Source organism: Crocodylus porosus, unplaced genomic scaffold, assembly GCF_001723895.1.
Source record: "Crocodylus porosus isolate Cpor-Errol unplaced genomic scaffold, CroPor_comp1, whole genome shotgun sequence".
Taxonomy (NCBI): domain Eukaryota; kingdom Metazoa; phylum Chordata; order Crocodylia; family Crocodylidae; genus Crocodylus; species Crocodylus porosus.
In genome coordinates this window covers 47,670,248-47,681,706 of record NW_017728906.1, presented here as the reverse complement: position 1 = coordinate 47,681,706, position 11,459 = coordinate 47,670,248, and the positions used below count along the sequence as shown (strand labels likewise).

The following is an 11,459-nucleotide window of genomic DNA, read 5'->3' as shown; positions in this document are numbered from 1 at the left end:
GCTGTGGCAGTGGCGATTGGGGTCTCTGGGCACTCATGGCAGAGCCCCTCTGTGCAGCGGGGGACAGCAGAGATTCCCGTCCTCCCCCCGCTTGGCAGCCATGCAGCAGCTGTTGCATCACGCAGGTGCAGCACAGCTCGGCAGGGTGCTGGACGCTGCCTGGGACCTGGGGTGGGTCTTTTTTTCCTTTTCTTTTTTTTTTTTTTAAGTGCCAGGAGTAGGCTGGGGCTGGGTAGGGGATGGGGCCAGTCAGGGCAGCCATGGGGGCTTCTCCCATGACTCCCCCCACCCAAGGAGAGGCAGTCACAGCTGGAGGAGCCACGGGAGAACCTGAAGCTGCCTGGCTGTGCCTGTCTCTCCCCAGGTGATCCGAATCATCAAATCTCTCTGAATCAGGGCCAAATCTTCCAAAGCGGATTTGGCCAAATCGATTTGGGACAGTGATCCAAATTTCCAAATTGAATCACTGTCCTCTGAATCAGCCAAATCCATATTGAATAGTTCCCTATTTGCACTCTCCCCCACCAAAATTTCGACTTGTGGAGAGCCCCCTGGGCTCGATGATACAGCTTTGTGGGTTGGGCGTTGAGTACCTTTAGTTTAAACCAGAGGTAGACAGCCTCCAATACAGGTGCCAGAGCATGGCACACAAAGGCATTTTGCTTGGCATATACACCTCAGGGTGGACGGCAGGGAAGGGGACAGGTCTGTGCTGCTACAAGAAGGATCGGGCCTCTTGTGACTCCCCTGCCATCTGCCTTAGCATGCCAGAATCTTACAAGTCAAAGTTGCTTGTGTTTTTGGCACTCTGCTCAAAAATGTTGCTGACCCCTGGTTTAAACTATTCCAGACTAGTGTTTGTCTAATCTGTCCTTAAAAGCTTCTGCTGATGGAGAATCCATAACCTTTGTAGGTAATCAGTTCCAAAGATTAACCACCTCATAGTGGTTACACATATTTAAATGTAGAGATTAAATCATAATAATACTTAGCTCTGGAACCTGCAATTTTTTCCAAGATTTATTGGAACTATCCCCCTGTGGCAAACTCAAGAAATATCGATGACTAGATTCAAGATGAGTTTCAGCCAGGTAATGTAAGCAGAAAAGACATATTCTTAGTAGTTTGTGTGGATGTAAAGAACCATATGGCTGTAGAATCAATTTAGTTATTTCTGTCCATGTTCTATTGGATTGTCTGTGTCACACAAGCACGTGCCTCATTTAGAGTGAGGCTAATGAATGAAGAGTAATCTATTTATCAATTCCTTTCCCTCCAATATGTGGTTGTGGCAAGCTGGTGAAGCAACAGAAAGAAATATGTGCAACCATTTCCTGTGATGTGTGGCATGAGTTTTGATAAAGTATCATACTATTTTCCTTATACTATTAAACTTGTTTTTGAGCCCCAAATGCATAATAGAACAAGATGTCACACAACCAGTGGCGATGTGTACGGTGTGCACGGGGGTGCGCATGCATCCCTTGAGAGTGCCAGTGCACCTCCTGACTGGCTGTGCTCACCACTTAGGTGATGGGCGGGGAGGCAGGTGGGAGCGCCAGTGCCTCCTGTGCAAGCACTGGCTTATCACTGCAGCTGCTCCCAGAAGCGACTGCAGCCACAGCGATCGGCCACCATGGGATTGGCTGCATGGGCAGTGAAATTGGCTGTGGGGGACCCCCATCCCCCCACATCAGTACGACTGGTGGCAGGTGGGGCATGTGCCCCCCCTGACTAAGGCGTCACCAGTTGCCCATGCACACAACAGTTTTTATCGTATACATGTAAGCATATTCATAACTAGGGCAGGTCATTCAAACTGGAGAATGCTGTCTTCTTTCAGAATCTATTCTTAAAAGTTTCTGTGATTTTTTTTTCTTTCTGAAGATTGTTTCTTCATAACTAATGTAATGAAAAAATAAATGCAACTAGGAGTTAACTTCTTGTATGTATATATACCTTTTTATAAAAGCTTTCAGAAGTGACATTATATCCACTCTGGTACAACTAAGACTCAAAAGCAGCAGAGCTGGAGGGTCTGTGAATTGGAGGAAGAGGGAAGTCCTCTATGTTTGTGAAGATTACTAATCACTTATAATGGTCATGTCAGCAAAAACAAAAGGAAATGCCTCCTATTCATACAAAAAAGGAGCTAAAGCATCCCTTTAGAGTGGCTTCTGCAATATATTAATGCATTACTTCGATCATGAATTTGTTTCATGATTTATATGTCCACTGTGCAGTATTAGATACTTTAGAGAAGAAGAGTACATGTAAAAAGGACATTAAATATGGAGTGTAAAATGCCAGTGCTACTTTGGAGTAGTTGCGTGCATATGCATATGCATGAACCACTCTCTCAGAGAGAGTGTGTGTGTACACACATACACAATAAAAATATATCTACACACTAACAAAAATATAATAAATATTATATGTAATGAATATGCGTGTATATATACAAACGTACACAGTGTAACATAATGCAATATAATATAAATATGTGTACATTTAAATTACACATGCACACACATCTTTTTGTTAAATCACATTTATATACCAATTACATGGATTGAGGTTGCATTCCAAAGACAGAATAAGAAATATATATTTGGGGTACATAAAACCATTGTACACAGAAAGATATTAACTAAATTTTACTTATTGGTAAATTCCTGAATGTAGATTCTTGCTTAGTTAACAGAATGTTTGTGGAAGGTATTTGTGTAAATTCTTAGGGCACTGAATTCTGGTAATTTTTCCATGTACTACATACAGCATAAACCTGAATTTACTTGTATCTGTAAATGACAGTTTTTTCACACTACAGAAAAGGGGAAAGAGGTGAAAGATGTTATTTGACCAATAACAAAGTTACCATACTATAAAATGGAAATTTAATATACTACAATGTCTTCATATTTTGTCATAGGATAATGACAAATATAAACTTGTAAAATAGTAAACTACAGGATAGCACTGTACTATATTTGCAGCAAGGTATGCTATTTTCTTCTGCTGAACATACTAATTACACCTCTTATTTACTGTTTTGGCTCGTAAGTGATTGTAAGCTTTTATTACTAACAGCTACTTTTGAGGTTAACAAATATGCAGACTTAAAAATATGTAAACCCTTGAAACCCTTCTTTATTCAGTCATCTTGTATTATACTGGGTATAAGATATTGACATAAATATAAATTATGTACTTATAAAGCCTGAGTTACTGTCAGTGGTTCTCAACCTTTTAGGACTCAAGGTTCCCCTTGACAGACTCAAGGCACCCCTCATGAGACTCAAGGTACCCCTTTGGAAAAGTCAGCTCTTAGTTTGTCACTTGGTTTTTGGACTACAGAAAAATACTAGAGCAGTTATTCTGTTGCAAAGAACTCATAATGCTGTTAACACTATGGATTCCTGTTTGAAATCTCTGGGCTTATCGTGTGACTCAAGTTTGCATACCTAATAATGCTACCACTGTGTAAGCATCTCATGGCACCCCTAAAACGATCTCAAGGCACCCCAGGGTACTGAGACAGCCTGGTTGAGAATCACTGCGTTAGAGATTTAACTTGAAGCATAAAGGGTACCAATACATAAGCAGCAAGTCTTCTCTGACATGCTGTAATCATAGTGCATCAGAGCAGACTCGATTAATTGAGTCTGCTGAAGCATGGCAGTTACGTGCTTCAGCAGACTCCAGTGTCTCATGTATCAGTGTCTCTGTGCTGAAAAATGGCAGCGCGGGATCATAGATTCATAGACTGTGAGGCCAGAAGGGACCTCAGAAGATCATCGGGTCCAGCTCCCTACACTAACCAGGAAAGACAACTGGGGTAAAGTGACCTTAGCAAGGTGACCATCCAGTCTCGTCCTGAAGATGTCCAGAATAGATGATTGCACCATATCTGGAGGGAGCTTATTTGACAGTCTGGACACCCTGACTGTGAAGAAGTTTTTCCTAACGTTGAGTCTGAAATAGTCTTCCAGGAGTCTGTGGCCATTACTCCTGGTTTTCCCCAAGGGTGCCCTGGTGAACAATTGCTCACCAAGCCTTTGATGTATTCCCCTAATGTAGCAGTAAGCTGCTACCAAGTCCCCTCTCAGCTTTCTCTTTTTCAGGCTGAAGAGTCGCAGGTTCCTCAGCCTTTCCTCATATGGCTTGCTATGCAAGTCTCTGATCACATGGGTGGCTCTTCTTTGGACTGTCTCAAGCTTGTCCACGTTCTTTAAGTGCCACCCTAGATGCAGTACTCCAGCTGCAGTCCCACTAGTGCTGAGTAAAGCGGAAGAATCACTTCCTTGGTTTTGCTGGAGATTCATCAATTGATGCATGCTAGAGTATTGTTTTCCCTACTGGCTACAGTGGCGCACTGCCAGCTCGTATTCATACTGTGGTTTATTACTGCCCCCAGGTCCCTTTCATTTGTGGTGCTGGTCAGTTTGGCACTGTCAAGCCTGTGGGTGTGCAGGGGATTGTTTGTTCCCAGGTGGAGCACTTTACATTTCTCGATGTTGAACTTCATCTGGTTCTGATCTGCCCAACTCGCTAGCCTGTGTAGGTCCACCTGTATCTGCAGCCTATCTTCAAGCGTGACCATGCTCCCCCATAACTTGGTGTCATTCATGAATTTGGCCAGTGAGCTCTTCACCCCCACATCCAAATCATTGATAAAGGTGTTGAAAAGCACTGAACCAAGCACTGACCCCTGTGGGACACCACTGGCCACTTCTCGCCAGGCCGACACAGACCTGTTCATTAGGACTTTCTGGGTCCTACCCCGCAGCCATTTTCCCATCCATCTGACTGTCTTGGAGTTAAGCCCACAATCCTCCAGTTTTCTCACAAGGACATTGTGAGATACCAGAACAAAGGCTTTTTGGAAGTCTAGGTATACAATGTCAACCTCCTCTGTCTTGTCCAGGCGGCAAGTTACCAGGTCATAAAAGGAGATGAGGTTGGTAAGGCAAGACCTGCCCACAGTGAAGCCATGGTGGCTGTCATTGAGAATCCTACCTTCTGCAAGCTTACCGCAGATAGGATCCTTGATGAATTTTTCCAGCATTTTCCCTAGGATAGAAGTTAGGCTAATTGGCCTATAGTTACCCGGGTTCTCCCCCCTCTCCTTCTTGTGGATGGGCATGACATTGGCCCTCTTCCAGTCCTCAGGGACCTCTCCAGAGCACCATGAGTTGTAGAAGAGTTTTGCCAGGGGTTCTGCAATGACTTCGGCCAGCTACTTCAGCACTCTCGGATGAAGTTCATAGATTCATAGATATTAGTATTGAAAGGGACCTCAGTAGGTCATTGAGTCTGACACCGTGCCCTGGGCAGGAAAGAGTACTGGGGTCAGATGACCCCAGCTTGGTGGTTGTCCAGTCTCCTCTTGAAGACCCGCAAGGTAGGGGAGAACAGCACCTCCCTTGGCAACCTATTCAAGATTCTGGTGATCCTTATTGTGAAGAAGTTATTTCTAATGTCCAACCTAAATCTGCTTGCTGTCAATTTGTGGCCATTGCTCCTAGTTACTCCATGGGGTGCCCCAGTAAATAGAGCATCTCCTATTCTCTGCTGCCCTCCCCTGATGAATTTATAGGCAGCCAGAAGATTATCTCGCAGCCTTCTCTTGCAAAGGCTGAAGAGATCTAGGTCCCTCAGTCTCTCCTTGTAGGACCTTGCCTGCAGGCCTCTGAGTGGCCCTCTTCTGGACCCTCTCAAGATTCTCTGCATCTGTCCTAAAGTACAGTGCCCAAAACTGGACTCAGTACTCCAACTGTGGCCTGACCAGTGCTGCATAGAGAGGAAGCATCACCTTCCTGGGCCTGTTCATCATGCATCTGCTAATGCATGATAAAGTGTGGTTATCCTTATTGATCACTTTATCACATTGACAACTCTTGTTCATCATGGAGTCAACTATGATTCCAAGATCCCTTTCCGCTGCTGTGCTGCTGAGAAGGTCATCCCCCAGCCTGTAAGTGCATTGGTGGTTCTTTTTCCCCAGGGGCAGCACTTTGCACTTGTCTTTGTTGAACTGCATCCTATTTCATTCTGCCCATTTTTCCAACTGTCCAGATCTGCCTTGATCCATTCCCTCCCATCGCTGTGTTAGCTTTGCCCCATAATTTGGTATCATCTGTGAACATGGACAGGGTGTTCTCCTCGTCCAAGTCACTGATGAAATCATTGAATAGCACCAGTCCAAGGACTGAGTCTTGCGGGACTCCACTGCCTACATCTTTCCAGGTCAATATCAACCCATTCACCACCACTCTCTGGGTGCGACCCCTAAGCCAATTTGCCACCCACCTAACTGTGTAATCATCTACATCACAGCCTGTCAGTTTATGTATGAGAACAGAATGAGATATCATATTGAAGGCCTTCTTAAAGTCTAGGTAAATGATATCTACCTTGACTCCTGCATCTAAGAATTTTGTGACTTGGTCATAAAAAGAAACAAGGTTAAACAGGCAGGATCTACCTGCAATGAATCCATGCTGATTTCCTTTCAGCATTATTTCCCCTGCTGGGCTCCTACAAATGTGGTCCTTAATGATTTTTTCCAGAGTTTTTCCAAGGATAGAGGTAAGGCTAACTGGCTTATAGTTTCCCAGTTCCCCCTTCCCTCCTCCTGTTCTTGAAAATAAGGACCACATTGGACCTTTTTCAGTCCTCTGGGACCTGTCCGGAGCACCACAAGTGCTTGAACAGCTGTGGCAGGGGCTCTGATATAACACTGGCCAATTCCATCAGCACTGTTGGATGACGTTCATCCGGGCATGCTGACTTGAACGCATCCAGCCTCTCCAAGTGCCCCTTCACTAAGTCTACGCTAACAGTTCGTGGACTGGTGTCCCTCTTGTGTCTATCTATGATCCAATTGAGTGATTTGTCTTCATCCAGTCCTGCTGACTTATATGTCTAATTTTTTTAATTGATCAGACATCAAGTCTACAGTAATAGTAGAAAGGCAGTCATTCCTACCTTGCTCATTCTGTACCCTACCTGCCATGATTTTCCCCTTGGCCCAGTGAAATACTGAGGCAAAGTAGTCATTCAGGAGTTCAGTTTTCTCCAGAGTGCTGATAACCAGCTATCCTGAGCTGTTGAGCAATGGCCCCACACTCCCATTTGTTTTCCTTCTGTTCCCTGTGTACCAAAAGAAGGACTTCTTGTCCTTGATTCCTGTTGCTAATTTATTATTTGGAACAGAATAACACTTGAGTAATGAAATAATATTTACATTTTGTGGTTAAAATCATAATCTTGATCTTTTGGGGCATTTATACACGTGCTCCAGGAGTAACTATGCCAACTTGGGAGGGAGAAGGTGCTTTATGAGGTTTAGTTCAGGTTTTTCAGTGCAAGGATGCTGATACATGAGATGATCCAGGCACTTTAATTAGAGGGCCCCTTCCCTCTCCCCACTCCTGGAGCACATGTATAAATGCCCCAAAGGATCAAGATTATGATTTTAACCACAAAATGTAAATATTATTTCATTACCCAAGTGTTATTCTGTTCCAAATAATGGGCATTTATATGCGTGCTCTGGGAATGTGTATGTGTGCGTGTGTGTGGGGACTTTAACTAAAGTGGCCACAGTGTCTCCTGTACGAGCGTCCCCACACTTAAAAATGGCTGTGGGGCTGCTTTAACTGAAGTTCTTTGAATGAGCTTTAGTTAAAGTGCTCCTGCTGCCATTTTTAAGCGCAGGGACACTGATACATGAGACACTGGAGTCTGCTGGAGCACGGTAATAACCACGCTCCAGCAGGCTCAATTGAGTCTGCTCCAACACACTGTAATTATAGCGTGTTGAAACAGCCTTGTTGCTTATGTATAGGTGCCCAAAGTTACCACCTAAGCTTCAAATTAAGAAAGGATAATTAGGAAAAGATAAAAGGTTTTTAAAGGGGTGGTACCCTCACTGGGTTGTTCAAAATGACACATATCTCTGTGTAATTAGTTTGGACAGAGTTTCTTGCATATAACACTGGCACCAAAAGCTCAGTCAGGCCAAACACTTGTTCTCTTATTTGGTACATGAGCATAGGCTTCATTAACACATTTTTGTAAATCACTGGGGCTACTTTTATATTTCAGGCTAAGAAACTGGGCAACTAGCAAGATAAGTCCCTAATATGAAAGCTAATACAGGTTTCCCTCACTTTATGCTATACGTGTGTTCCTGGAAAATGGTGCATAGCTCGAATTTGGATAAAGGGAACCCACTTTACAATGTAATAAATAGGGATAATTTCCAAGACCTCGACTGTACTGACCCCCAGACCCATTTCTACCACTTTTACGAGACAATTTAGGTACTCATCAGCAGCAGACCGTACATGCAAACAAAGGGAACTATCATAACAGGGATGGCAACTACAGAAACTTGCATCACAGATAATGAGCAAGGACCACAGATCCACAGAGGAGACTATTTTGGTGCGCATCAGTCCCACAATACACTGCACAAAGTAGCTGACTGTGGGCTTATAACACACTGACCGCATAAGAGTAAATTTACCTTGCATATAATGAATTTTTGGTATAAAAACGGTTATCACATAAGAGCAAATTTGTATACACAGAACCTGCATAAAGTGAGGAAACCTGTACCCAGGCCCCTACTTCACAGTGGACTTGCCTACATGTGCACATTTGGTGCTCAGTAACCTAAGTTACCATGCAGTAACTGAAAACTACTGTGCAGTATGGATGTGTGTCTACATGTGCATGCCCATACTACACAGTAACTATGCCAACTTGAGCATAAATGTGCTACTTGCATCATGCGTTAGTTACTGAACAGTAGCACGTGTAGATGTGTTACTGCACAGTAACACTATGTACATGGACTGATTTGAGACTAACTTTACTCCCAAGTCAGTCCAAACACAGTGTTACTGTGCTTTAACACCTGCATGTGTAGATGCCGGCCTAAATCCACTTACTGAGCAGTAATTTACAGTGTAGTAAATTCATGTGTAGATGTACCCATTGATACTGTTATTTTTGTGATGATACTGTGAGTTCACAGATACTATATACAGTGTGGGGACAGGGAAAAGAAAAAGAGGAAAAAGTTGAAAAAATCCAGATACGATTTTAAGTTGTTTGAAAATGTAATCGTTTCCTTGTTTTCTGCAACTAGGTAGTCCTTCTGAATATAATTAATTCACATATCACATAATAGTAAATTACAAAAGTTGAGACAAAAGTTAGGGAAATAAGTTGTGGAAATTAATGTTGGTATCTTACTGTTTTTTTGTTTGTTTGTTTTTAAATAAAGTACACTGTGCCTCAAAGATCGTTTAATATCTTTCCCAACTACATAGTTCAGGGGTGGGCAGTTATTTCAGGTGGAGGGCTGCTTACTGAGTTCTGGCAAGCTGTCGAGGACCGCATGGGTAGCCCCACCACCTGACAGGTGCCCAGGGACTGGAAGTCCTTGGGACCAGAAGTCCTGCCCCAAACCTCTGACCTTTGCCACCAGAAGTCCCTCCCCTTTCCCCTGGAAGTATTCCTTTGGGAAAGAGGATTTGCCATCTTAGGGAAAAAAACAAATTATATACTAAAAATCAAACACCTATAATAATATATTTTAATTTAATAAAAAATATATATTTTTGTCCTGATTTGTGTGTGTTTATGCTGTACAATATATGTAGAAGTCATTGCATAATAGCTCAAAATGCAGTCTCACTCATATATTGTGTGGGAAGTGCAGGGGTGTTGGAGGGTATGTGTGGGTGGGTGTGGGGGTTTGTGGAGATGTGTGACTGTGTGTGTGGTTATGGTACTGTGGGTATGGGAGCCACATGGTACAGAGCGGCTGGTGGGTGGGCAGGCAAGTGGGGAAAGCGGTGATGGGGAGTAGGGGGAGTGGAAGTGGGGCCTGAAGTGTCACCTAAGAAGTGTGTGCTTGTGCTACTGAGAATTATCATAGCCTAATGCTCATTTACTTAGTACCTCATATTGGAGGTACAAAATTTAATGTGCATTAGTAAAAGTGCATTAATACACGTGTAGACACACCTACTGCAGACTTAAACAGAAAGGTCCATGTAGTGCAACATCTTTCATTTAGACATTGGCATAATTTAAGCCCCATGGAGTTTTGGAAAAATGCATATGCATGCTACTAGCATTTAGGAAGTAAGGGTTTTTTATGTCCTTGTTCCCCTTTAAAGTACAAACTCTAATGTGCTTAATCACAGTAGCACAATTACATTAGTCCATTTCACTAGATGGATCCCACCCCCGGTATAAGAATGTTAGAGAACTTGATTCTTTGATGTGGTGAAGTTGCATCAGTGGTAGCAATGATGTGAATTTAGTCAAAAAAGTGTAAATATAACCTCTAACTGTTAGTTAGTAGAGCTGTGCAAAGGAGAATATGCAATACAACCGTGCCACACTTATTTGTTTTAAATTACATACAATACAAGAACCTACATTAATGCCAAATTAATTTAACTGAAAACACTGGAAAATTAAAAGCTATGCTGTTCACAGCAATGTTAGCTCATATTTTTATTGTTAATTGCTTACTTTAATATAATCATGTAGAAGTCTACATTAAATTAACATAAGAATACAATGCCAAATTCTAAATAAAAATTGCCAGAACTAAGGTTGCTCATCTGACCTTTATTCTACCCCTTCTCAATGCACGTGTGAATATACATAATCATTTTTAAATATCCATCCAAGCTATTATTTCTATAGGAACTGTGTTTTTTATGTGGAGGTAGATAATACGATAGTCAATGTTAATGCACATGGGTAATTAATTAATTAATTAATCAATGATATGTGTCTATCAGGTTGGAAAATCAAATGAGACTATTTAGCTTTACTTGTTCAATAGCTAGTTTAGCATTTGAGTTGGATATGCTAACTAAACAATGTCCTGATATATATGTTGCAAACCTTTTATCAAAATTATTAAATGTCCATGTTTTTATTTAATTAAAATATTGTAAAACATTTCTAATCATATTAGGGCTCATCTGAACAATGAAATGAACCAGGTAGTTATTGTGGAATAAGCTGTTCCACAACAGATTTTTCCAAAATATCTGCGTATGTGAACACTTAATTCTGGAATAATTAGTGAGCTATGCAAGTTTTTACAGGCTGCAGTCTTCCTCCCATGGGTCCTCTTTAATCAGCTATTTATCCACTATCTTGTCTGTTACTTTTTTTCTTGAAAAATGTTCCTAGTTTCATAGAATCATAGAATCATAGACGTAGGGTCAGAAGGGACCTTGCAGATCTTCAAGTCCAACCCCCTGCCTGGGCAGGAGAAAAAACTGGGCTCAAATAATCCCAGCCAGGTAGGCATCAAGCCTTCTCTTAAAGACCCCCAGGGTACGAGCCAGCACCACTTCCCTTGGAAGTTGGTTCCAGATCCTAGCCGCCCTGACTGTGAAGTAGTTCTTACG

General features: G+C 42.4%; 1 long non-coding RNA gene across 1 annotated transcript in view; it reads right to left on the bottom strand.

Annotated features, from left to right (window-relative positions):
* Positions 1-2,680: 2,680 nt before the first annotated feature.
* LOC109305915 overlaps positions 2,681-11,459 on the bottom strand; it is a 20,425-nt gene continuing 11,646 nt past the window's right edge. Inside the window, exon 3 of the long non-coding RNA XR_002099764.1 lies at positions 2,681-2,824. This is a non-coding gene — a long non-coding RNA (uncharacterized LOC109305915). The remainder of the gene's footprint in view (positions 2,825-11,459) is intronic.